The sequence below is a fragment of the Orbicella faveolata genome, unplaced genomic scaffold (assembly GCF_042242905.1).
Source record: "Orbicella faveolata isolate gen_17 unplaced genomic scaffold, um_ofav_v1 contig_46, whole genome shotgun sequence".
NCBI lineage: Eukaryota > Metazoa > Cnidaria > Anthozoa > Scleractinia > Merulinidae > Orbicella > Orbicella faveolata.
This window is the reverse complement of record NW_028301576.1, coordinates 30089861-30114709: the sequence shown is the minus strand read 5'-3', so window position 1 is coordinate 30114709 and position 24849 is coordinate 30089861. Positions and strand designations below refer to the sequence as shown.

Below are 24849 nucleotides of genomic sequence, written 5' to 3'. Positions count from 1 at the left end.
CAAGCAGTTTACTCTAGGATAGGGTATATAAATCAGAGCGTTTGGGTGTAAATAGGGTATAATTTTTCACAAAACTGACTAGTTGGTTGAAGATTTTATCTAGACTAAGGAAACCAGGAATTGCCACTCAAAAATATAAAAAAATCAAATCGGCAAGTTTAAATTTACGCAAATCAGCCTTAACAGTGTCCATAGATGGGGGGATTTAGGGAGTTTACTTTAGTATAGGGTAGCAAAGTTCAGCTGAACTAGCTCTGGTATAGGGTAAGGGTTCCAGGGTCTCAGCGGCACATCCCCACCCAGAAATTCCCACCCCGAGTGTTGACCCGTAAAGTTATTTTATTGAATATGCCGACCCTCTTAACGAATTGCTCTGGCCTAATTTTATGAAAATCTGCCCATTCTACAAACCCTATTAATTCATTTTAAGAGATGCTGTTCTCGCAAAAAACTATTGCGAGTTATCGCCGTTTGAAAAGTTTTAAACATGTCACGCCTTTACTTGGATGTATGTCAACAGAATATGCCGCCAGCCAATGAAATCATGGCACTCCTAGTGTTCACAGCGAGCGAAATGATTTTCGCGGGAATTCCAAAGCAATAAAAAGAAACAGTCATGTTCTCCTTGTTGAACTTCAGCGTGCGTTTATTGAGCCGTCTTCAAAGCTCATGAGAAATGGGGAAAACCAAGAGAAATAAGCAGGGTAAGAGTGCGGGTAGGAGTATGCATGATCCCTTCCCGCCATTGGTCAAAGTTTTCTCCTTGTCTTCAAGAAATTCCGCTTTTGTCGTCTCTTTAGGTCCTTGCTTCGATTTTTTCGCTGTTCAAGGACTTTTCTTTTCCTTGTTTAGCACATTTTATGACCTCAATTAAGAAGTGATAGGTAGCATGGAAGATTCGAGAATACAACTGGAAATAGCGTGTTAACATAACAATGCTAATAAGGCCCTTGTAATAAGACCTTCCGGAAGAAGCCGTTTTGCGCAAAATGTTGGCGCGCAATGAAGATTATAGCTGGTTTTCATGTGACGTCACTAAAATTCAGATTACCAAACTATTGATCTTCCTAAGATTTTACTTCCATGATGTATAAGAGCAGCTGAAAACTAGTATTCATACAAATTTTCGCTCCGAATGGGTTCTTGGTTTTGTCATACAGTACGTTGTCATTCGCGGCTGTCGTAGCTTTGTGGACTCTTGTAACTTTACTAATAAAGCTAATTTGTATACTCCTTAAGTGGTAATACATACAGGACAAAAATTATGCCATTTTGGCAGCTATGTCGCAAAAGCAAAGCTATTTTGTCTAAAAAGTTTCATCCCGGTTACCGAGATCTCAGTAACCAGTTCAGCCCGGCCTCTCATATGAACACATCAAAATTTTTTATGAAGGAAAGAGTGACGAGGCGAGATCTCGAAAACTGAGCCAGCCCGGTTGATCAGCCTCATATGAAGAGGCCCTTAGAGTGGTCACTTTGGGAAATGCAACTTCTACGTGTCTTTACATTTTCTCGAAAGTGAACACCTCCAGTACAACACATACATTCGAAAAGCAAATGAACATAAGCTCTTTCCTATATCAAGAGGCTTTGAGGTCTGTTGTGAACATAATTTAACTTCACTAAATCAACACATTCAGTGCGAGTTACTTACCACCTTTCGAAATCATCCATGTTTGGTCGATTCTGAAATATGAATAAACGATGGAGTTATTTAACATCGCGTGTTGCGGGTGACTATATTGATTATGAAAACTGAAAAGCCTTTACTAACTCCACTCACCTGGTCAAGCTCTTGCAGCCAGCCCTGCAAGTACACAATAAGTTCCTCAACATACTCCTTCACTTGCGGGTCATTTACTGTCAGCTAATCAATAACAAAATAATAAATTATTTTTCCTCAGCACTTTCTAAGCTGTCAAAACTACTCCAGTGAGTAAAGAAGTCCTAAATATTTATGTAAAACTTACCGTGAAAGTTGTTCTTGACCTGGAAGCCACGTCTGACCTCAGTGTCACTTTATGTAACAAGCACTCTTTGACTTACGTGTTTGTTGTCCCAAGTAACCGCTGTCAAAAGAGCCTGCTGGGGGGGACGTGATGCATGACGACTCCAATGTAGACTGAACAATCAACTCCTTTTTTAACATTTGCTTTGTATGGCAATTAAACGACGTTATCTCTTTGTAGGTAGAGTCCAAGAATGTAAATAAACTGGAACTTTAACAATACCTCACTAAATTTTCATTCCTGGTGGTGGAGTCGGGGTTGTCAGGCAATACCAGAGGGCCTTATTCCGACCCCGGATTTACGATGCTGCATTTACTGGGACTTTGTGGGTGAGTTTCGAGAGAGTTCAGAATTCGATAACTAGCCGAGGTATAAATGGGCACATGTCACATTAGCATGAGAGTAGCCTGTACACAGGTTAGCATGCATGAGACCATAAGTCAAGATTTTGAAGCAATATGGGAATTGCCCAGAACTTGTTCAGTTTTCTTGATTCCTCTGATATCACTATCTTTTCAATCAATGAAGGAAAGCAACAAACAACAGAATTAAGCTTGAAATTGTCTTAAAACTGCGCTAGACAAGTGACACGAGGCAGCCCAGGCAAAGAGCCTTTGATTCAGGTTGTTGCTTTATTGAAAAAAAGACCTTGGAGTTTATCAATGACTCCATTTTGCCGATTTCTCTGGAACTTTATATTAATCGAAGGTGGACTTAAATACGAACTTGAAAAATGGTTACTTTTAGCAGTATCGATAGAACGGGTTCTCGGAAAGGGTGCTTTGGTTTTAAAAAGAAGAGAGATAATGAAAAAAAATCAAGTGATGTGGTGTCGAACCAGCCTTCAGTCTAGTAGTCAACGCTCTGCAGTGCAGCACTTTAATCGCTTGCGCCAACTAAGCACGGTAAGCAATGGAAGACAATTATTTCTTTATGAAATACTTGTTTCGGCTCCATTAACTACTTTATACTATTCGAAGGTGGACTTAAATACGAACTTGAAAACGGTTTATTTTAGCACATCAACAGCAGAGATTCTTGGAAAGGCTGCTTAGGTTTTAAAAAGAAGAGAGAGAACAAAAAAAAATCAACCGGCGTGGTATTGAACTAACCCCTAGTGATTTGGTCAACAATACGCAGCGCCAACAAGGCAGCGATATCAAGGTAGGCCAATTATTTGTTTATATTACTTGTTTCGGCTCCATCAACTGGCAGTTAAAGTGACGCTTCGCTGATTTCGTTGTTTAGCGAAACAAAAGACTTCTTTTGTTTCTTGTGCAACAAAAGATCTCCAAAAGATGCTGCAGGAAAACGGATTTTTTTTTGTATACGTTATTTCTCAAAAACAAGCAAACCAGCGAAAAAAAATATGGGGTGATGGTTTTCAATTAAATTGAACACCATATGCAGGAAAAAACACACAAAATCGTCACGTAGCATGGTTTTGCAATTTCCCCCTTCAATTAAGATCTTTGTTTTGTTTTAAAGCATTTAATGCTTTATGTTCTTTGCGTGACAAGTTTGGTTTTGGTCTGGTTATTTTTATCTCTTCGATTTGTTGTTTGACCTCTTCCAGGTAGGTTTCTAATGTTGCTGATGGTTGGACTGGTGGTTCCCAGTTTGATTTGACATAGAATGGATGGATTGATTTGTTTTGCCTGTGAAAAATGTATTTTAAGCGCATTCGTCTGGCAAAATCGTTGTGATCTTGCAAGAGACGGCCTCATGATTTATATTTAGGGACTATGGCAGTCGGTATAAATTTCAATCCCTTGGATAGTAATTTAATTTTATTATCTGTCAAATTCGTTTTGGATAGGTTCTTTATAAACCTGTCATTATTTTTTGTAAGTGAAGAGGTTAATAGTTTTCTGCGTTCATTGTGCTTTCTGCTTTTTATTTATGTTTTTGTCATTTTTGATTTACCCTTCCTTTTCTTTTTGCTGTCTGTGTTAGTAGTGTTACAACACTCAGTGAACAGACGTGTACTTTTCGGCATCTTTATTGTTTACAATTTCTTTTAATGTTGACAGTAGTGTTGACACATTTTCAGAATCCATTCCTAGTATAGCTGCTAGGTTTTTTACACTGATGTCCGCTGATAGCAGTTTAGGTTCGGATTTGTTCTTTGAGCCTCTCTCAGGAGTGCTTTTTCGTGGAGTTTTTCCTTTTTCCTTTCGAAGCTTATTTTTTTGTCTCTCAAGGTGGTGGTGGTTAAACTTACCGAGTGCAGAAAGAAAACCGTGCTCTGCTTTTTGTTTGACCGCCTGAACGTCTTTTTTGAACTGTTCGTCCGGCGGGATATTTACCCGCGCACTATAACGTAGCGATTTAGGCCAGGTCTTATTGTCCAAGTGTTTCTGTAGCTTCTTTATGGACTCCTCAGTTCTTTTGATTTTTACCTCCAGTGAGTATAGGCTTTCTGCTTTTGCTTTTCTTTTCCTGTCGCCTCCGTTTGTTTGGTTCTTCACTGCTATTGGTTTTCTGGGAGGTTGGTAGCTCGGTATTTCGTCCTCGTCCTCGGGTTCTGAGATGCCCTCAAACTGGTTGTCCATTAAGCATCCAGGAAGGATGTCATCTATAGGTGTGTTTAGCGGGCTCGTTTCAGACAATAGGTTGTCCTCCATGATTATTTCAGCAAGCAATATGTGTGATTTTTTAGCAAGACCGCGGTTTCGAATCTTCACGATTCTCGTCAGTTGCTATCTTCAACTATTTATTTGGGGAACAGTAGAGTGTTTAGCTCAATTCTGATCCACCAAGCTACTTTCTGGCAACTAGGATTTATATAGCCACAATGGTTTGAAATAGGTTCATTGATGGTTTAGCAATTGAGTTTTTTTGTAATCACAGAAAACTTTATCGTAAAATGAAAACTTTGGCCAGCTTTCTCAAGTTACTGCTTCGTCCAGTGGGTAATAAATAAACACTGAAGATGAAGGACTTTTCTGAAAGTCTAGTGGCCTTGCTTTAGAACTGAAGTCTATCACAAACTGCCCTGGTAGCACACGCGAGTAAAATTGTGGATATCTGAAACTAAATTCTGTTTAAACACAAGTATGATCAAGGACAATAAGACGATGTCAAGTACTATTACCAGTTTAACTTCAACAAATTTTCTAGAAAAATATGAGACAAAGTAAAGCTAGATGTTTGTCCTTGATGACAAAATAGGTAGCAATCTGGTGAAAAATAGGGCGTGCTAAACCTCAATCAGCTTTTAGCATGAGGTTGAGGTTTGTGACATGATGAGGAGGGTGTGTGCAAGGTTCGCATCACAAGGAGGTGCTCAGGCCGAGGATGTCATGAAGGGATTTTGAGAGGGCCTGATGACGTCATGAGGAGGGGGTTTTGCTCAAAGGGAATTAGACCAAATGAAACACAAACACATTCTTTTCTCTTTGGCAGTGCTTACGATCTAGAACACCTTTTTTACAAATGGGACATTGTCTCACCCTTTCTGGGAGGACGCCCAGCATTTTTAGAAAAATGATTTGACATGATTCAGTTGAGTCATAGCATCAAAATTATAACCCAAAAGTACTTCTCTTTTCCTATTTTCTTGATTGACATAACACCCCATAATTCTTACAGATTGCACTACAGATGCACATGATCAGAACTGAACTTTGGCTAGTGAAACACTACCCTATCTTACTATGTGTCACGCAATCCACGCGTAATTCTCATCATTGTCCCATTAACTACAATTTATGAAGACATAAATTGATCTTTATGGTATGTGTAAATTAAAAAAATGCAACAATGAAATAAACTGAGAAAATTATTTGCCGTTGGATTTCCACTATAATTTTTAACACTAATTTCTGACCATTTTGCCTACCTGTCGAGATGGCGTCGAAATCCGTGATAAGGCCTATTTGCTTACATTGAATTTCTTTGAGCCTGGAAATGCTCTTGGGGGAGAAGAGACTGATGAATCCAATAATCTAAAATCACTAGCATTTATTAGTCCAGCTACAGCTTTCCAACCCACCAGTGTCTGGAGTTGTGTTAACTTCTTTTCACATACATCCTTGGCATTGTTAGGAGGTCAACTTGTGCATTTTCAGGTAAACTCAGACATTCAGTGATGTTGTATTCTTTTGTCAAGATGATGCTTCGGATAACCACATCCATAAATATGTCCTTTCTCATTACTGGGAAACGCATTTTTTTTATAATTTCTTCCCCAAGAAGTAGTCTCTTGACAGGGCCTTCGGCTTCAAGGTTTTGCCTCTCGCATACCTTTACAGCCCAGTAATCAACAGCCTTGAACAAAACCACTTTTTCAACGTTCAATGTATCTACTGTGACAACATTTTGAAGAACAGATCGGTCAATAGTGAGGAAATTGGCACTGGACAAAACTTCTTGTGCATTTTTGTCCACAAAATACCAGCAGTCACTGGTACATCAGGGTAGAACTTGCATTACGCACAAGCAACATAAGCAGCGGTTTTAGCATGAATGGCAAAAAAGAATGCAATGGGAAAAATTAAAAACTTAGGTACCCTGGCAAAAAATTAATACATTGGAAATGAGATTAACTTTTATAAACTGTTCTCCCAAAAAATTTATACCCAGCCCGTTTTATGAAGCTTGATTAGGTGTAGAAATTTTCGTAGACCTCTATGACTCTACAGTAGTATTTTGAATGTTTAAGCTCGCATTACAACACAGGCACACTTTAAGTGTGTACCCACATTTTGTGGGTCGATTATTATTCATATATTCACGCTATTGTTCTTTCTCATTGAATATTCATAATTCACGGACCGATTACTTTCCGAACATGTGGCTGGCTACTGCACGAGCGCAAACGCTTTGATGTTAGGTGCGATATTTTTGCTTTGTGTTAGGATTTCTGCTTGATTGACTTTTTAAACCCTATTGTTGCGACATATTTTAATTTATTCGTAAGAAAGGTCTGGAAAAGCTCAAAGCATGCACGTGGAAAGGCCCCGGGAAAGGCTGAGAAATTGACATGAACGCATTGCTTGGCGTCTGACCGCAAAAACACTCTCAAACATTCTAGTGTCTGGAATGTTTTTCATCAATAAATTCGCTCCTTTTATTCATTCCAGTGTTCATTTGAATCTAAGCTACGATTTTTGACGTCTCGCTTTGTTAAAATCATACCGCTTTGATGAGTCCAAGTGAACATAAACCCATGGAACGGAAGCCCGCTCGATTATTTATAAAAAAACTCTGTCGATCGATAGCTAGCTATTGGAAGTCGGCCCGTTTTCACCGAATTAAACGTAGACACTCATAAGCAAGAAGAAAATAAAACGAGTGTGTTGGATTTTGAATTCTATGTACCCTTTCATTTGTCATTTACTGTTCCTTTAGATGTTTTCTTTTGTCTTTTAGCTTTTCTGGTACGAAACGATCGAGTCGAGTATAAACGTCACGGCAATGAATCAAACGCGATTTCTATTGGTCAGATCCATGTGGTTGCTGTGACGACCAACAAATCAACGCGAGTTAAGCGGAGCTGAATCGGGCGAATTTAAGTTTATTTACAAGCTTTTTTTAAGCCAAATCTCAAAATTATCAACGACATTTCATCTTTTCAGAAGTTTAGTGTCACGGCAGTATCAACAAATTGTGTGTTTCGGGTCAGCATCGCGGATCACAACAACGCGAGTTGTTAATCGAACGAATTCAAGGTGACAGCGTGTTTAAAAATCTCAGAAGTCTAAATGGCAGTTCATCCTTCCAGAAATCAAAGCACTTTTGACAGTAAGTCCATTGAAACGTATGTGAAATTCATTGAGCTAATGTACAAAACACAGGGTCACTTATTTACATGTTTTCCACCGTGAAGTCAGCGATTCCCTTGATCGGTAAGCTCACGACTGAAACGTATAAATAAATCCATTGTTTACCTTTAGGATGACACTCTTGACCGACAATTGTCCCGCAAATGTGGCCAGAAAACTTGAAAGCGACGTTCGTTGGGAACAAAAAGTTCTTCAAGATTGACAATTCATTTCTTCTTACACTTGGATTGAAAACTCACGTAAAGAAGAAGGGATACAAACATCTGGACGCAGTTCTTCAAAAGCACGGTAAGGCTTACGAATCAGAATATTGTATTCTAAAGCCAGTGTTTTTTGCGATTAATGATACAACACAATAAATCTGAATGCTTGAAAAAAATTGATTGTTGTTCTTTATTTAATAATCCTAGTTCAATGAAGGTGATAGGGAACGAACGATGTTAAAGAACTATGAACTATAAATTCTCCTTTCTTGTGACCACACGATTCTTTTATTGTAGTTGTGAGAATTTTGAGTTCCATAAAAAAACATTATCCCAGTCTTTTTTGTAGTCATCGCTACCTGGACATAACCAGTATCTTTTCCAATGAAAGTAAAATCTTAGGCTGAGACGAGTTTTGTTTTCAAATAGAACAAATTACCTCTGCTTGTTTGAGTTTTTTGCAAATTTTTGTTACAAAAACTGAAAAACTAAACAAAGGATCTGCAGTATTTTTTTGTTGTTTCTCAGTATCATGAGGAATTAACCGTATGTTATGCACGCCAGAGTACATTACAGCTATATTTTCTAATCCAGCAAAGTGTTTTTTTGTGATTTGTGATTATTCAATTAGATTTAAATTGTTGAAATTCTTGCAAAGCACTCCATAACCACAGTTAACAAAGCTATGAAATGTGTTTCATTGACAAATAGTTTTTAATTTTATACATTGGCTGCTGTGCCAGCCAAAATCAATGGCTCTGGTGAGTGTCAAGCCAGTCATCCATACCCAAAAATAATGGGGCTTCTCTCAAAATTAATTTTTTGGGGCCTCTTTTTGTTCTAAAAAGGCCAAGGCCCTCCTCCAGATCTGCCACAACAAGACATGTGAAAATTATGTTTAATAACCAAGTGCAAATATTATGCACTTCTAAAAGGTGAAATCATGGCATTACACATTACCTTTATATTAAACAGAACAACTTTTTGTTGATGTCTCCAGGTTTAGTTGTAAGAGAAGAATATGTATTCAAACGTGATGCAGCAAAAATTCACACCCACATGTCATGCCAAGGTGCACTTCTGCTACTATTTACCATCACCAGTACTTTGCAAGGGAAGGAAACAACTACTGCAATACAACTGCGCTGTGATTTAATCGGAATACTTGTAAATGCTGCTGCTACAACACCAAGTGAGCACCCTTCATCTACACCTGAACAACCATCTATGATACCAACTGCATTATCTGAATATCCAACCACTATTTCTGAGCCACAAACTCCTGTGCTTCCATCAACGCCAGTTTCGACAATGCCATCAACATCGACAAGTGCATCAACCCAAATTCTTGCAACGCCATTGACAGTAACTCCACCTTGCAATCACGATCAGCAAGCATCAATGTCTAAACGCATCCGCACTCAAGATCTTCTGACACGCCAAGAAAGCATAAGGCAAACACAAGATAAGGGGCGAAAGTGGTGGGAAGGACAGTGTGGCAATAACACTAAATGTATTAAACAGTGAAGCTATGTTTCATGGTCTAAGCTACCATAGCCCAGAAGAGTACTGGCCGCTTTCAATTTTTTACGGAAAGGACACGCGCCTTAATTTGGAACTGAACCTTGGCGATCCCACAAAGCGAGGCAGTCTAAATTCCTGGATAGAATCAATGATTAACAGAGGACACAAAGTGTTCATATCATCTGATTCGAAATTTTCAGATAATTTACTTGGAGGTGGGTTGGATTCCACAAGTACAGATTCCTTCACAATGTACAATTATGAAACCAAGGAGACAAGGTGCAAGGTTGGAGAGAACACAGGATTTCGATCAGAAATTGGTCGCAGAATCAACAGAGAGCATCCGGAATCACTTCTTCCATCACTGCCGACATCATGCTACATTCCAGATGGAAATCACTGCTTCTGTAGACTAACAGAACACATGGTGTTTGATCGTTGTATGACCTGTTTAAATTTAGAAGGCCAGCAAACTATGGGAGGGCATGCTGCCAAAGAACAAACTTTAAACCACTTTATCAGCAACATAAATGCCAGAGGAGTAAGGAATGGCAAATTCGAACTACGGTATGAGGGCAAGAAGCTGGAGCAGATTACACTTAATGTGAATCATGCTGAGACAGTATCGTCACCAGCAAGTGAATATGCAGGAAGCCCTTACCCAGAAATTCTGGAGAATGTTGCCAGCAAAGAAGTGTTTTTTGATTTGCCTGTTCACCTGAAGAATGAACTGAATTGGCCTTCTTTGAAAATTTCAGAATATGACCTCGAGATGAAAATATGGGATGTGAACTGGGAACTTCATAAATTGGAACGGTGGGATGAAGACCCGAGGCAATTTCCTGACCGATTGAATTCAGGAGCATCTGTTGGCTCTAAAGATCCATCCGATTACAGATTTGGTCTTACAGACACTGAAATAGACAAGTATGTGAAACTTGCTGATCTCTTCCATGCCTTAACTTTGCTGCGCTATGGATCATCAAAGCTTTACCCTTACCTCATGAAAAGAGTGGATGTATTCCCCATCATGCTCAGAGACTTGCCGTTCCATTCATTGTTTCGTGGAGGCACGGAGTGTGGCGAAAGAACACATTACTTGCACCAATGTTTGTACTTTGGACACTCTGCCAGGGGAGGAGGTTGGAAGAAGCAAGACCCTATTATCACACTATTTATGTGGCACTACAGATTTCTAAGAAGACGTATAGAGAAGTGCCCAACAGCAGTCAAGGAAGCATATGAGTTATACATTCAAAAGAAATTTGAAGAGGAAGGCCTTGACTACACTACTGAAATGAAGGCGGTTGAATCTCCCTCCAGGCTGGTAATTCATCATGCCAAGAGCTCACCAGCACTCCTCAGTCTTCTAATCCAGAGCAACAGCTCCCTCGGTCAGAAGCTGCAGCAGAAAATCAGCCTTCATTTAACAGCTTGAATGTTGAAGATTCATTTCTGCCAAGCCAAGAAGCTGATAACAATATCACTCTTCAGTCTTCTACTCCAGAGCATCAACTCCCTCAGTCAGAAGCAGCAGTAGGAAATCAACCTTTACTGAAGAGTTTAAATGTTGAAGATACATCTCTGCGAAGCCAGGAAGCTGACAACTACAAGAGAGGAGACAGAGTCTTCATTGAGAAAGGTGGGCAGACAACCAAGGCAATGGTTTGTGAAATTACTCCACAGAAAAAGCGTGTAAAAGTGGCTGTTAATCCTAAAGAACCTGCTTTCTTTGTTGAAATTACATCACTTTGTGACCCTGATCCTCAAGTTTTGAATGGACTCACTTTTGTCATTTCTGGAAGACTTAACGAGAAGGACAAAAGTGGCATCACGAATGCTGAACAACTCACTCCAGTTATTGTTCGGAATGGTGGGAAGGTGTTTACAAGGGATGTGGCACAAGCTGCTGATGCAGACTTCATTTTGATAACATCACAGAAAGAGCTTGAAAAGGATATCAAAAAGATCAACAAACCGATAGTTTGCATATCGTTTCAAGTGGCCAATTATCTCAAAACAATTTGTGCTTGCAGCTGACAATGATAAAGTCCTTCCAGATATCCATAAGTACAAGCTCAAATTAAACAACTTGGACAGTGCACCCACTAATACACTGGCTCATGCAAGAGTTATAAGACAAAGTGAACTTTTGGTCAGTACTACTAAAAGTGCCCACCGAGAGCTCAAGAAGGCCATGCGACGAAAGCGAAAGCCAGAGTTGACAGAACAGGATGATTCTAACAAAGAAAATGATATCCCAAAGCAAAAACCGAAACGACCAGCAAACGGATTCATTGTGTACAACACAAAGGCCTATGCACAGCATGTTAAAGAAAATTGCGAGAAGGGCATGTCAGAGATCAGCAAAGTAATTGGACAGCAGTGGAAATTACTCAGTGAGGAGGAGCAAAAACAGTACAAGGAAATGGGACAGGCTGAATTTCAGCATAAAACAGAAAAATGGAGTAGAGCACTCGAACTTGCACAATCCAATCAAAGCACACATTCAGGCATTGATTACACTGAGTTTGCATTTTCAAGGATGAACTGAACTGATAACAGAAATTACTGTCGGCAGATCGTGTGAATAGTCCCCTACAAATCAAAGTTCACTGCAAACAAGCTGTATCCAAAACACACTTTATCCCCCTATTAGACACACACTCAATCATATAATATCTTGTAAGTCAGGCACTGGTAAATAAGACTACAGCGCATTTCTTGCAATGTAAATTTAGGATTTTTTGGCATTAAAATTCTTTTCTTGGTTTTAAAACAAAAACTGTTGTAAGACACTCATTGCCTTGCTGTATTTTTTCAAAAGATTTTTTTTATTTGTTTCATTTACAATCCCTGGCTAATAGGCAGGGACAAAAGTCGGAATGGATCAACTCAGATGGCTGATTTGAATAAGAACAGCAGGTAGTGCTATTCTCATTCAAATCAGCGATCCGAGTTAATGATCGGGTCTGACTTTTGTCCCTGCCTATTAGCTAGGGATTGTAAACGAAACAGAAATGAAGAAATGAGAAAATACCCATACCCACCCCTCAGAAGGTCACTGGAAATTCCAACAAAAGTCTCAAAAGCCAGATTTTTTAAGGCAAGCATATAGCTAAACTGGAATTACTCGAAAGTACACAGTCCATTGTACACAAACCACCTTTAATTTATTCTGTCAGTTATACAGAAGTGACTGCTATAATAACTGAATGCTTTCAGAACAAGCATCTTAGTAACCATAAATAAATAAATTACTTTTGACATCAAAACATTCCAAAACTCTACAGTCCTGAACAGACCATCACAGGTTGATTGAAACTGAAAACCTAAACTGAATCCCTTTATGATATAATATTATTTTGAAATGACAAAAGCTTCTAGTCTTCTCAGTCTAGATTAAGTCAAAAAAACTTACAGTGGAATTCAGAAGATACATTACAAACTTACAGTGGAATCCAGATATTTTTAGCCTCATAGGGGAATATATTGGGTGTAAATTTGAGAAATTGGTGGTAATGTTGCGGTGTCTGACTGTGTGAAAGGGAACTGCTTTTGCTTTGATTTATCAGAAGCTCCAAAAACTCAAGTGTTCAATAAGGGGATTCCACTGTATCTTATATTGTTAAACAAAGCTTAGCTCTAATAACTACAAGTACTCCGATAAGCAACTGTAAATGGGTAATTAGACTCTGAATAAACAAAATTTAAACGTAAGCTCATTGAGGGCCTGTGAACAAAAAATTTTACTCTGCAAACATACTTAAAGTGGGAACAGGGATTTCCTGGTTCCAGGATTTTAACATCCCAATTAGCCCCCAAAAATGAATCTAACTTTGCAAGATCCCTCCCTGAATATGAAACTTGGAAATGGTTCTCACCTGTTAGACCCAAGATCTTAGAGTCATGCATTGGATCAAATATGCCAAGGTGAATAGGCTGCGCAGGACGAGTGGCAGTGCGTGAAATACCCGAGTAGACACCTTGACGTATTTGATTGGCCAAGCAACTCTTTCTGAGGTCCAACAGGTAAGAAAAATTTGCAGCATTTTTAACTTGACAAAACAAAACCCTGTCCCAGCCCTCGCAAATAACTTTGTCAACCAAACCCTTTCCCTTTGACCCAATAATGACATCAGATTGACACGAAACATGCGCTACATTGTTCACTGTACAAGATACACCCCTATCAATACTTTCAACTTTTTTGTCCACTACGGAACACAGCAAAAACTTAAACTTAAAAAGATCCTTATTTCTTGAAATGGATGTACAAATAAAAACTGAACCCTTACAAAAATCAAGAGAATACAAGGATCCAATCCTCAAAATGGTGCCATTTGACCCAATAAAGAAATAAAAGTGTAAACTGCTGCTACTAGGTACTGCCATGGTAACCTGATCCTGATATGGAATCTCGGTGACTGCAACTTCAGAACTTGATGTCAACCCTTGATCTGTAATCACCGTTCTTCTCTGCCTCTTCCTTGTCTGCTCAACTTGTTCCTGAGCAATGGCTTCTTCCACCTCCCAAACTTTGACAGTCTGTCTTTCTTTGCTGTCAACCAGTTGCAAAGTTACCTTAAATAAAAAGCTTGGTATTAATTTCAGGCTTCAGACTACAGGCACAAAAATTGGATGGCCACACAGTAAACATGTAGACCTAGAAAAATTCCTTGAATTACAATCAATTTAAGAGATGAGAGAAGTTAAAGGATTCCAAAAGATAATGAATTAAATGTACTTTGCCCTGAGAAACTTTATGCAAAGTAAGGCACTCAAAAGAAAAAACATCTTCTGAAGCCAATTAGTGTATTGTGGTTATTTTAATTTTTTCTTAGCCAAAAAACAGTGTCTGACATTTTCAGAATGCAGACTGCAGACTTTTCACTCTGGTTAAACTTACTATGCACTTCAGTTAGCCTACTATTCACTCTGGTTAGCCTGAATAACACTTCATTTAGCCTGTTTACGGTACGCTTTCAATAATGGTAATGGTAACATGATAAATTCTCTTAGTTTGCAGTCTGCAAAATGTCAGACACAAGCCAAGAAGTAAGTGATGAGGGTTAACTTTTCTAGCAGTATCATTAGATGACAAGATGAAAGCAGCAATACAACCACTAAATGGGGACACTTGTAAACATCAATGCTTCAAATGTTTGCCTTAAATCGGTTACGAACACTCCAAACTACTTTTCAGTATAAGAGTTGTATAGAGACTGGTAAGGAGAATTAGTAGTATGATCATGACCACTGACACTCGATGTAAAGTTATGTAAACAATAAATCTGCTGCTACAGAGAGTTGAAACTCACCGATTTCCTGATAGGATCTGACTGGAGAACATTTGCTGCTTTGCCATTCAAGTAAACAACGTCCCCGTGGAACAATTTCTTGAGATTCGGGTTTTGATGGCAAAAAGTAACTTGCGTGAGATACTTATAAGCGTCAAAAAGGAAAAGGAAATGAAAAAACTCAAAATTAACATTGAATAACTTCTTACCTTTTTTTGTGCAAGACGGCGCGGGATCAGCGTTTCTTCGATCGTGTCCTTTCTGATTTCGGAAAGGTCACTTATCTCGCGGTCCCACTCCGATCTCCATGGAGGAAAAGTCACAACAACTGAATTTTCGGATGCTGAAATAACTTTGGCTTTGACCCAAATACCGAGCTGATCGACAGCTTCAACAGAAGCACCAACGGCAAACTCCATGTATCACGGCTCACAGCTAATAAATTAGTTAACGTGACGATCAAGTGTGTTTACAGTGATGAGAATAAGTGAGTAGCCACGCGTATGACTCAGTTATTTATAAGCCCGCGTAATGGCGTGTATTTGCATAACAATATATATCGTCTGTTGTTTTGACAAGCGCACGGTCAATGAAATTCAAACAAACTCTTATGTATTTCTTTGTAGTTTAATAGTATCTGATTGTTAACCTTAAATAAACTAATCCAACGAAAAGCTTAGCGATCGGTTGGTAACAAATCACTTCAAATAATTTTTTAATCGACTTCCATCTCGCAAACGAGAGCAAATTCATTCAGACGTGACCGAAGACATGCCGCCGCGGTTCTCACTGCCGGCGACAAATTGCTTTGTAATTTGCAAAACAAAGCGGTTCTCCGGTAATACGGAACCAAAAATTTCGTTTAAACGCTCATTTTCAAGCTTGTAAAATGCATATCAATAATAAACCGATATTACCTTTGCCGCTTATGAGCGAAACGTTTTTCGGTGGAAAGAGATGAAAACACGAGGTGACATTTTTTTCGCAATCACCACGCTTCAAAGAACAAAAGGATACGCACTTAAGGGACAATAATTAAGCCGCATTGTTGAATTCTTTTGAAATACATCCACTGAATCGCCGCCCAAAAGTCACAAGTCCTATTCATTCATCTGAGCTCAATAATTCCGAAGATACTCAGCCCTGTCATCGGAGCAAACTTGACAATAACTTGAAGCTTGCCGACAGGTAAATTAACGAGCCTTCCGTGTCAGTTAGCCAGCGGTATAGCCCATTTCTGAACAACACAAATAAAGCGTGCCTGTGTTGTAATGCGGTTTCTCTCAGATATGCATACACCGTAGACAATTTTTTAATTTTTTAAGTAATACTAGTGAGCAGCATTTCAGCAACAGATCTTGTCAACTTGTTTTATTTTCTCCGACCAGTTTCGTCTGATCATACAGACTTCATCAGGGAGTTTGAACAAGATACATAAGGAACTTATTTTATACCTATTATTTAGAGTACAAATCACGTTCCAACAAGGGTTTGAACAGCAAAAAACACCTACAGAATTGTGTCCAGGATATGACTAGAATCCTGCAAATGTGCAATGTTTAATTTTGGGGCTCACGGATTTAATGTTAAATCCATGAGCCCCAAAAAATGTTTACTTACATAGATGTGCTAACGTATTGGTAGATTTATAACTAACAATAGAACTAAGGTTCGGTAAATGCTTAAGGATAACTTTTTTGATTCCAACATGACTGCAGTTAAACGTGGATTTAAACACCACTGTCCTATGTCGAGATAACTGACCAGGCTTAGAGAACCATTTACTCCTGTTACTATAGTTTACCTCCCTGAAAACGGGTAATAAAAACCTAGCTGGATAACCCCAAAGGCGTAAGCACTTCCAGAATAGTTGACGTGTCTCATTGTATGAGCAAAAAGTCAAGCTATTTCTGGCATAACGCATGAGCTCGCCTTTGATAAAAGCTTTTTCGTTGCTAGCAGGGTTAAATGACTCATATGGTATATATAAATACTTGTTAAGCGGTTTCTGAAAAGTAGAGTATTGCAGTTTGTTTCTGACAGAATCTTTGAAAAGTAGCAAGTCTAGAAAGGAAATCTTAGAATCGCTAATTTCGTAAGCTATCTTAATGCGTTCATCCTTAGTATTAATGGCACTGAGAAATTCAAGGAGGGTCTACCAAGGGCCTTCCCAGATGACAAAAATATCATCGATAAAATGCTTGTAGAGGGTTAAATTTCAAGAATACAATTCAATAGTATCCCTCTCGTGATAATACATAAAAGCGTTTGCAGCTGTAACCATGAAGGGAGTACCCATGGCGATACCAAACGTTTGATGGTATATATCGCTTCTAAATTCAGATTTAAGGAAATTATTCTCAAAGATTACACGAGTTAACTGAACCAAGAGAGGTGTTTGTGCTACCTTGCTCTCTCTAAGCAAGAGGTCAAGAGCAATAATTGCTTTCTTTGTGTCAATGTTAGGATAGAGTGATGACACATCCACCATAACAAGAAAGCAATTTGTGGGTAGCTCAACTTTCTCTAAACATTGGATCAGTTCACCCAAGTTACGTAGCACCATAGGCATAGTAATGTTAGGTTTGACTAATTCGTCAACAAGAATACTAATGGGCCTGGTGATATAAGAGTGAGAGGCCACGATAGGCCTCCCAGCTATAGGTGACTTATGAATCTTAGGAATAATATAAAATTTAGCAGGATCGATACTCCTAGGACTGTCGTCTAGGCTACGGAGGAACTTCAGAGAGTTGGGTGGTAAAAATCTAGAGTAACTATTTACAAGTTTATCTCTGGTCTCAATTGCCTTTTGACGTCTAAATGTCCAGTTATCTTTTGTGACTTTAGCATACGATTTAGTGTCATTCACCCTTGTCACATGGCGGCCATATTGGATATGACGTATGTACTTTAGGCATGAAATCGAGGTGATGCGTGGTAACTCTGTGAGTTTGCAGCTAATCATGCCAAATAAAGATCATTGTAGTGTGCCCTTGTGCTCAAATAACAGATCAAAAGGGCAGTTAGGAATTACCTTCCATCGCTTTCCAGTCAACAAATATACGAAGAAAAGTTGGATTGTCAGAATTCGTTGAGATGTTGGCAAAAACTTCCAGGTTAGTGATTGTGTTTTACGACGTCAAGATATGATAAGCAAGCTTTATCTGTAATCAATTTGTTCAGGTTTACAAAAATTACATTTAATTTGATTGACTAGAATTATGTGTAGAGCCGAGCTGCTATTTTACTACGTAGCTGATGTACTCTTTATTGCCTGTAGTAATAAAACGTTACAATAGCCCTTCAGATTCTGAGAAGCACCAAGGTTTGCTTGGAACATTTTAAACCATCAGACTTTCAAACGACCTTCTCAGGGAAATGCGTATTGAGGAAAGGTGCAGTTCCTTCTGTATTTCGCTGGACAATGCCTTCTCCAAAAAAAAGGAAAGCAAGAATCCATTGCACATCAAAAGAAAAATTGTCATCCATCAGGACTAAAGAATCTATAGTCTCAGGTAGGTGACCAGTGAGTTTCATAGGTCACTGAGCAATAATAAATACTTATTTAAAAAAATTATTATTCAAGAAATATGTAGCTTATAACAGGATCTCTGAAAAGAGATTTAGCTTGAAGGGCAGACAGACATTAAGGTTTATGGAGGGTTAATTTATTTTAATATTTTTCTTTAAGTTCCAAAAGATGCTGGTGAGGTGGAAGTAACAACTGTACCAACTCATTTCCCGGAAGATTCTGCCACTGGGTGCTGTGACAGCACCTCTCATGTTGAGCCAGCACCAACAATTAACAAACATGATTACATTTGCACTACACATGGTCCAATGCCCTCCATTGAGGACATGCTTTCGGCAGCACAAGAAAGAGTATATGAATTTGAAAATAAGATTTCTCTGCATAATGCACATCCATTGTATGTACAGTTGCACACAAGACCAGATGAGATTACAAAGTTTTACACGGGATTTCCTTCCTATCAAGTCCTCTATGCCACATTTCAAGTCCTTCAACCAACTGCTGAAAAGATGTTCTATTGGTCACAAATGCAACATTTAAGAAACAAGGGAGCAGAAGAAGTTGATCAATTAAGAGATGCTATTAGAAGTTGCAAATTGAATTTGTTTGAACAGTTCTATCTCTTTTTACGTAAATTACGGTTAGGTTCATTTAACCAATAACTGGCTGACAAATTTAATATTTCTATTTCAACAGTGAGTCGTGTAATTCTTTCTTGGTCAAATTTCTTGTATTTTGTGTTTGGTACCATGCCAATTTGGCCCACAAGGGAAAAAATCCAGAAACACATGCCAGAGTGTTTTAAACAGATCTACCCAGGGTGTCGAGGAATCATTGATGCTTCAGAAATCAAAACAGAGGCACCATCAAGTTTAGTCCTCAACAGTGAGTTATACTCGTCCTACAAAAGCCACACTACATACAAAGGGAACATTGTTATCTCCCCAAGTGGTGAGGTCATCCATGTCAGTGGTCTTTTTGCAGGTTCCATCTCAGATAAGGAACTTGTGAAAAGGTCTGGTTTATTGGATTTGTTGGAACCTGGGGATCAGATCCTTGCTGATAAAGGGTTTACCATCCAGGACCTTTTGACCCCCATTGGGTGTGAGTTAGCTATACCTTCGTTTCTAAGCAGTAAGGGTCAGTTCTCTAAAAAGGACCTAGCAAAGAGCAAGCAAATACATAATCTGAGAGTTCATGTTGAACAAGCTATACGACGCGTTAAAGAATTTCAGTTTTTGACAAAATTGGTCCACTTTCAATGGCTGGAAGTATCAATCAATTGTGGACAGTGCCATGCCTCATAACCAATTTTTATGGTCCTCTATTTTACGAAAAATCTTGAGCAAGAAAATGTACTTTACCATGCTCCTTGTTTTATCTTGGTTGCAAAAATTGTTTTCTAAAATGTTACACTTAATTTCATGGTTAGCCTGTGGACAACAATGCTGTATTTTTAATTTATCCTTTTACTATGACATGTGCTTTCTATAGTAACTGTATTTACTTTATGACAAACGTCAAACTCTTTGAATGATTATGGATCCAGCGTTTCTTAACATTGTTCAAAATGTTAAAAGCTGTATGTGGCATTTTGCAACAAATATTACAGTATACTAAAAAGTACTTTAGCCTTAAACAAAGGTACATCAAGGCTGTCGAACAATTTTGTTTCATGTAACTCATCAAGTCCATTTTCAGTTGTACAAGCCCTTTGTAATTCTTAATCGAAGATAACATTTTTTCACAACTGTAAGTCTGATGTGAAACTAACATGTGGTAACAACTAGCAACCACCCATTGTATTTTGACTGCTGTAGGATTCACCATTTTGAAGCCACTGATGTAGGCAGGTAATGACAGAAATAAAATAAATTAAGTTTTTCCATCATATCTGGGAAAAACTCAGCACCATAATATATCCGTTCATAATGAAATTCCTTCTTGCACTGAACAAAAAAGTCAGACCACCCCTCACCAGTGAGCCCTACACAGCCCATGACCTGAAAATAATACTGATAGCTCTTTTTTAGGGAGTAAACTCCAGTAGTGGGATTTTTTTTTCAAGTATTTTATATCTTTGAGCTCTTCTGCCATAGAGCATTTAATTTCAAACAGACCCCAAGGTGAACTCTCTGAAGGGTCATGTACCCTCCTGTCCAGACTACAACCAAGATGAGGGAGTCTTGGGTTAATCACAAAACCAACTTTAAAAACAGACCGACCAAAATTTTGAAGATAAAACTGTGCAACTTCATCCTCATGTTCTAAGCCATACTTCATGGCAGCTGTTTGTATTTTTGTTCCCTTTAACAACCTGGTTGCAAGAACTTCAAAATCTTTTTGCCTGGAGCAAATACTTTTAAAATTGGATGCACAAATACTAATCAAAAGGGAAGCTCATGACATAAAGAAAAGGGGAAAAGAAGGAAACAGAAAGAAAAGCAAATCGCATTTATTAGATTTGATTCAACGACTATTCCAGACTATTGTCAATTACATGTTGTCTGAGTTTTAGTTGTTTAGTGTAAGGCTCACTGCCCTTTTCAAGTTGTAGATTTTGCTTTTTAAAAACACTACACGCTTAAATGCTCAAACTTAAAAAAAATTGAAGTTTATGGACACATGATGGCATTTGAAATCAGTCTAGAAATCTCCAGAACTTTATTAATCGAAGATGGATTTTGATGCAAACTTAAACGGTATGTTTTAGCAGCATCAATAGTAAGGACTATTTTACTGTTTTGGTTTCAAAAATAAGAGGAGACATTAACAGGAAAAAAAGGACTGAGGTTGTGTTGAACCGGCCTCAGGACAAAGTGCTTGGTTATTTGAGGCCCCTTAATTGCTTGTGCTAAGGAGGACATGAACATTGCGCATCAATTTTGTAAAATGATATTAATTATCTCAACTCGAACAACTAGCGGTTGCTGATTTCAGGTCATTGAATTTGCTTTTTGAAAACGCTACACGCTCAAATGCTCAAATTTCACTTTCAAAAAAGACCTTGAAAAGTTTATCAATGACAGCATCAATTAACTTTTCAAGGTCCCACTTGTGCTAAGGAGGCAACATGATTAAATGGCATTAATTTCATGAATAAATTACTTGTATCAGCTCAAACAACTAGCAGTCGCTGATTTTCAGTTCATTGAATTCGCTTTTTGAAAACACTCATGCTCAAACGCTCAAACTTCACTTTAAAAAAAGACCTTGAAAAGTTTATCGACAGTGGCATCAATAAATGAGCAAATCTTCTGATACGTACATTCCGATTCACAGAACTTTATTAATAGAAGATGGATCTCCATGTGAATTTAAAGAGTTTATTTTAGCACTAGCAGTATCAACATTACGTGCTATTTGAATGTTTTGGCACAAAAAGAAGAGGAGAAATTAACAGGAAAAAAAGGGGTCTGATGCAGTGTCACACTTGATACACACTCAGCCCGCACAGTGCCTTTATATTTGCTTGTGCTAATAAAGCAACATGACTAAAAAGGTGTTTTCTTTATGAATACAATACTTGTATCAGCTCGAACAACTAGTGGGTAATGTGACACTTAGTTACTTTCATTGTCCAGCAAAACAAAGGGGTCTTTTGTTTCGTGTTTGAAAAAACGATGCCGCTTGAAAAAGTGCCTTTTTTGCATACATTATTTCTCAAAAACAAAGAGCTACCCAGTGAAAAAAATTTCAGAGGTATGTTTCTCAGGTGAAACAAAGCTTACATGCCAGAATTCAGCTGTTTTTGAGCACTTTCAAAAATGGCCAAAAAATCTTGGGGACCTTCTTGCCCATGGCGTTTTAATTGTACAACTGAAATAAAGCACTAAGAATTGCCTGACTTGAAAATAAACATTAATTCCTTGGTTTCCATCCCCCTCTGCTGGATGAATGATTCTTGTAGCACCATAATGACGTGTTCTGGAAAATTTTGTGAAATTGGAGCTACCTCTACTCCTGATAATTCATTCCCCTGAGGTAGTGGTGCATCTGGGTTATTCCCATACATGGCTAAATCATCTGGCAGGCTATCATCCATAATACCTCTTAAAGCAGAGTAATTGGAAGAATGATGTTGCAGAATACCAGAAATCCCTAAATGGCGTGGAGAACAGCCATGCTCAGTAGGGAGTCCATGATTATTAAATGTCTCGACAAACTGTGCTAGTGCATGATGGTCCTTGGTATGTCAGCTTATAATGTCCATGCCTAAGAGATTATCCGAAAAATGAATATTTGTCCGAGAAGTGAAGCTTCTAGAGCAAATTTGAAATTTTGAGGACAATTTCTCAGCCGAAGACATTATCAGCCGACATACCAGCAAGCCAGAAAGGGGCTTATTTATTTTATAACCCTCCCATTAATTTTCATATTGCAATTAAACCACTCGTAAACATGATAAAAAAAGCCAGTGGTGATCTGATGGCGAATGCGTGTGATTGATGTAAGCAAGCAAGTACGTTTGATTGGTTTAACCAACTCTATTTCCACTGTGATTGGACCAAAACTTGACAGCTGTCATGTGAAATTAACTCTTGTAACACCCCTTAGATCAAAAACTCCAAAACTTGATATACTTTCCGGAACAGCATATGCGACCAGCTATTTAAGGTTAAAGTATACCTTCAGATCGGCAATTTTCTTCAAATTTGGATTTTTGATTCAAAGTAATGGTCTTAGAGTAATCTCTAATTTTTGGAAACAAAATTGAAAAAAACTTAATGTTGGCGGAGAAATGGAGATTTTACGTTATGGCTGGAAGTAAAAGTTCCCTCTTGATTGAGAGCCCTACAACGTGTATGCAATCAACCGAGACTAATTTTGCAGGAATATTACCTATATGGAGACTGCGAATTGGCTGGCTACTCAGTTAATCAGCATTGTTAATCCAAGCATTTTTCATATTAGCTGTAATTCTATTAAGTTGTAAGTAAACATGGACCACGAAAAAGCGAAGAATGAGTGAAAACACATCAGTGAGTTCAGAAGCGAAAGTTGGCCTCATGGATGAAGCTATAGCTATCATATCAAGAGGGCAAAAAGATCGAGTCAAGAGAAGAGAAAGGTACTGTAAAAATTTGGGAACTCGACAGTGATAACAGCGGTGTTTACAGTGACTCTTGTTGAGTCCAATACCGATGAATAGTCCAACTCATGGAGATCCATTGGAATATTATCCATGCACATTTGCTCCACTACACTTTCTTTTGTTCAGTTTGTTCTCGTCACCCAGCCACCCTAGCACTCTTATCCTTTTTCGTCTTCCCCATTTTGCCAGACCAGCTTCAAGAAAAACCGAGCTACAGAAAAATTCTCTCTCTGCCTTGAGCACATTGTGAAACACAAGGGTTTTTTGAAGATTAACACGTAAATTTCACCGCAAGTTAAAGATAGTAAATTTTCCAAGTGCTGATTGGCTCAGTGATCTGAGAACCCAGTTGAAGGTGTTTGTGGGCAGAGTCTGTTTGCGAAGCAAGAGATTTTTCTTAGCGCTGTTTACTCAAATAAATTTTTTCACTTGAAGCAGACACTTTAAAGAGTTACAACTCAGGCGATTTGTTTGATTGCCTTCAAATTTAGACAGCAGCTAGATTAACATATAAAAAACAAAAATGTGTCAGCGAATTGTTTGTTTCGAAATATTTTTCTCCGAGAGCAATTTTTGTATGATCACCTCACATTTTTTAAATGCTATTTTGAAAATGTTCGGTAACTTTTCACTGCAATTGAATATGGCAAAATGCAGACACGCTTTTTTAGCGCTTTTTGCTCTGAAACTGAGGAAAAAATAAATTGGCGAAAAACAAAATTCGCTTTGACTTGTAGCTACCAAAAGGTGATTAGGACGCTCACATTTAGTGGCCGTGAAAAACCGGAAGTTTGTGTTATTTCAAAATTTTTGTGAGGTTTGATAGCCAGCTCTATAAGCTTTAATTTGATATAGGCATTTAGGTATCTACAGCTTAAACTGGATGTGCTACATCGCTTGGACGCAAGACACCCCTGAAGGTATTTGGTAACCTTAATGTCACTATCACTACACTCAACAAAGCGAGTTTGGTTTCCTTCCATACAAAATAAAAGGAAGGAAAATTTGAAGCACTTGTGTTGACTGTGTTTCTCTTCGACGGAAGCAATTGGAGGACAAATATCGATGCAGGCGCGGGTTATTGCGTGATAACTGTCGTGTGAGTTTTCACCACGTGACTTAAAGTAACCAATAAAATTGCCCCAAAATAAATGGGTGGGATTTATCTCCAGGTATTAATTGATTGTTGAAACGAGGCAAGCACTGTTGATGCCTGGTTGTTGTTGCTGCATGTCAGCCCGTGTTTTCATGAGATATGTTTACCTTGGTTTTGTTTTAACTTTACTGAAGTGAAATATTTAATTGTGTAAACATAGAAATCTCCATAAATGATGACAAAATCAAAAGTAAACCAACCTCATCAGGCATGGGTTAGCTCAGTAACTGATGGTAAT

General features: G+C 38.4%; 1 long non-coding RNA gene and 2 pseudogenes across 2 annotated transcripts; 2 read left to right on the top strand and 1 right to left on the bottom strand.

The window, feature by feature from the left end:
- Positions 1-7941: 7941 nt before the first annotated feature.
- On the top strand, positions 7942-12201 carry LOC149099624 (uncharacterized; annotated as a pseudogene). Its single transcript, XR_016203448.1, has 3 exons — positions 7942-8086; positions 9002-9366; positions 9467-12201. The product of XR_016203448.1 is annotated as an uncharacterized LOC149099624 (transcript).
- Positions 12202-12674: 473 nt separating this feature from the next.
- LOC149099623 (uncharacterized) lies at positions 12675-16007 on the bottom strand. Its single transcript, XR_016203514.1, has 2 exons — positions 14847-16007; positions 12675-14109 (listed from the first exon to the last, which is right to left on the bottom strand). It is a non-coding gene; the product is annotated as an uncharacterized LOC149099623 (long non-coding RNA).
- A 2432-nt stretch (positions 16008-18439) lies between these two features.
- Positions 18440-23393, top strand: LOC110059834 (uncharacterized; annotated as a pseudogene).
- Positions 23394-24849: the final 1456 nt, after the last annotated feature.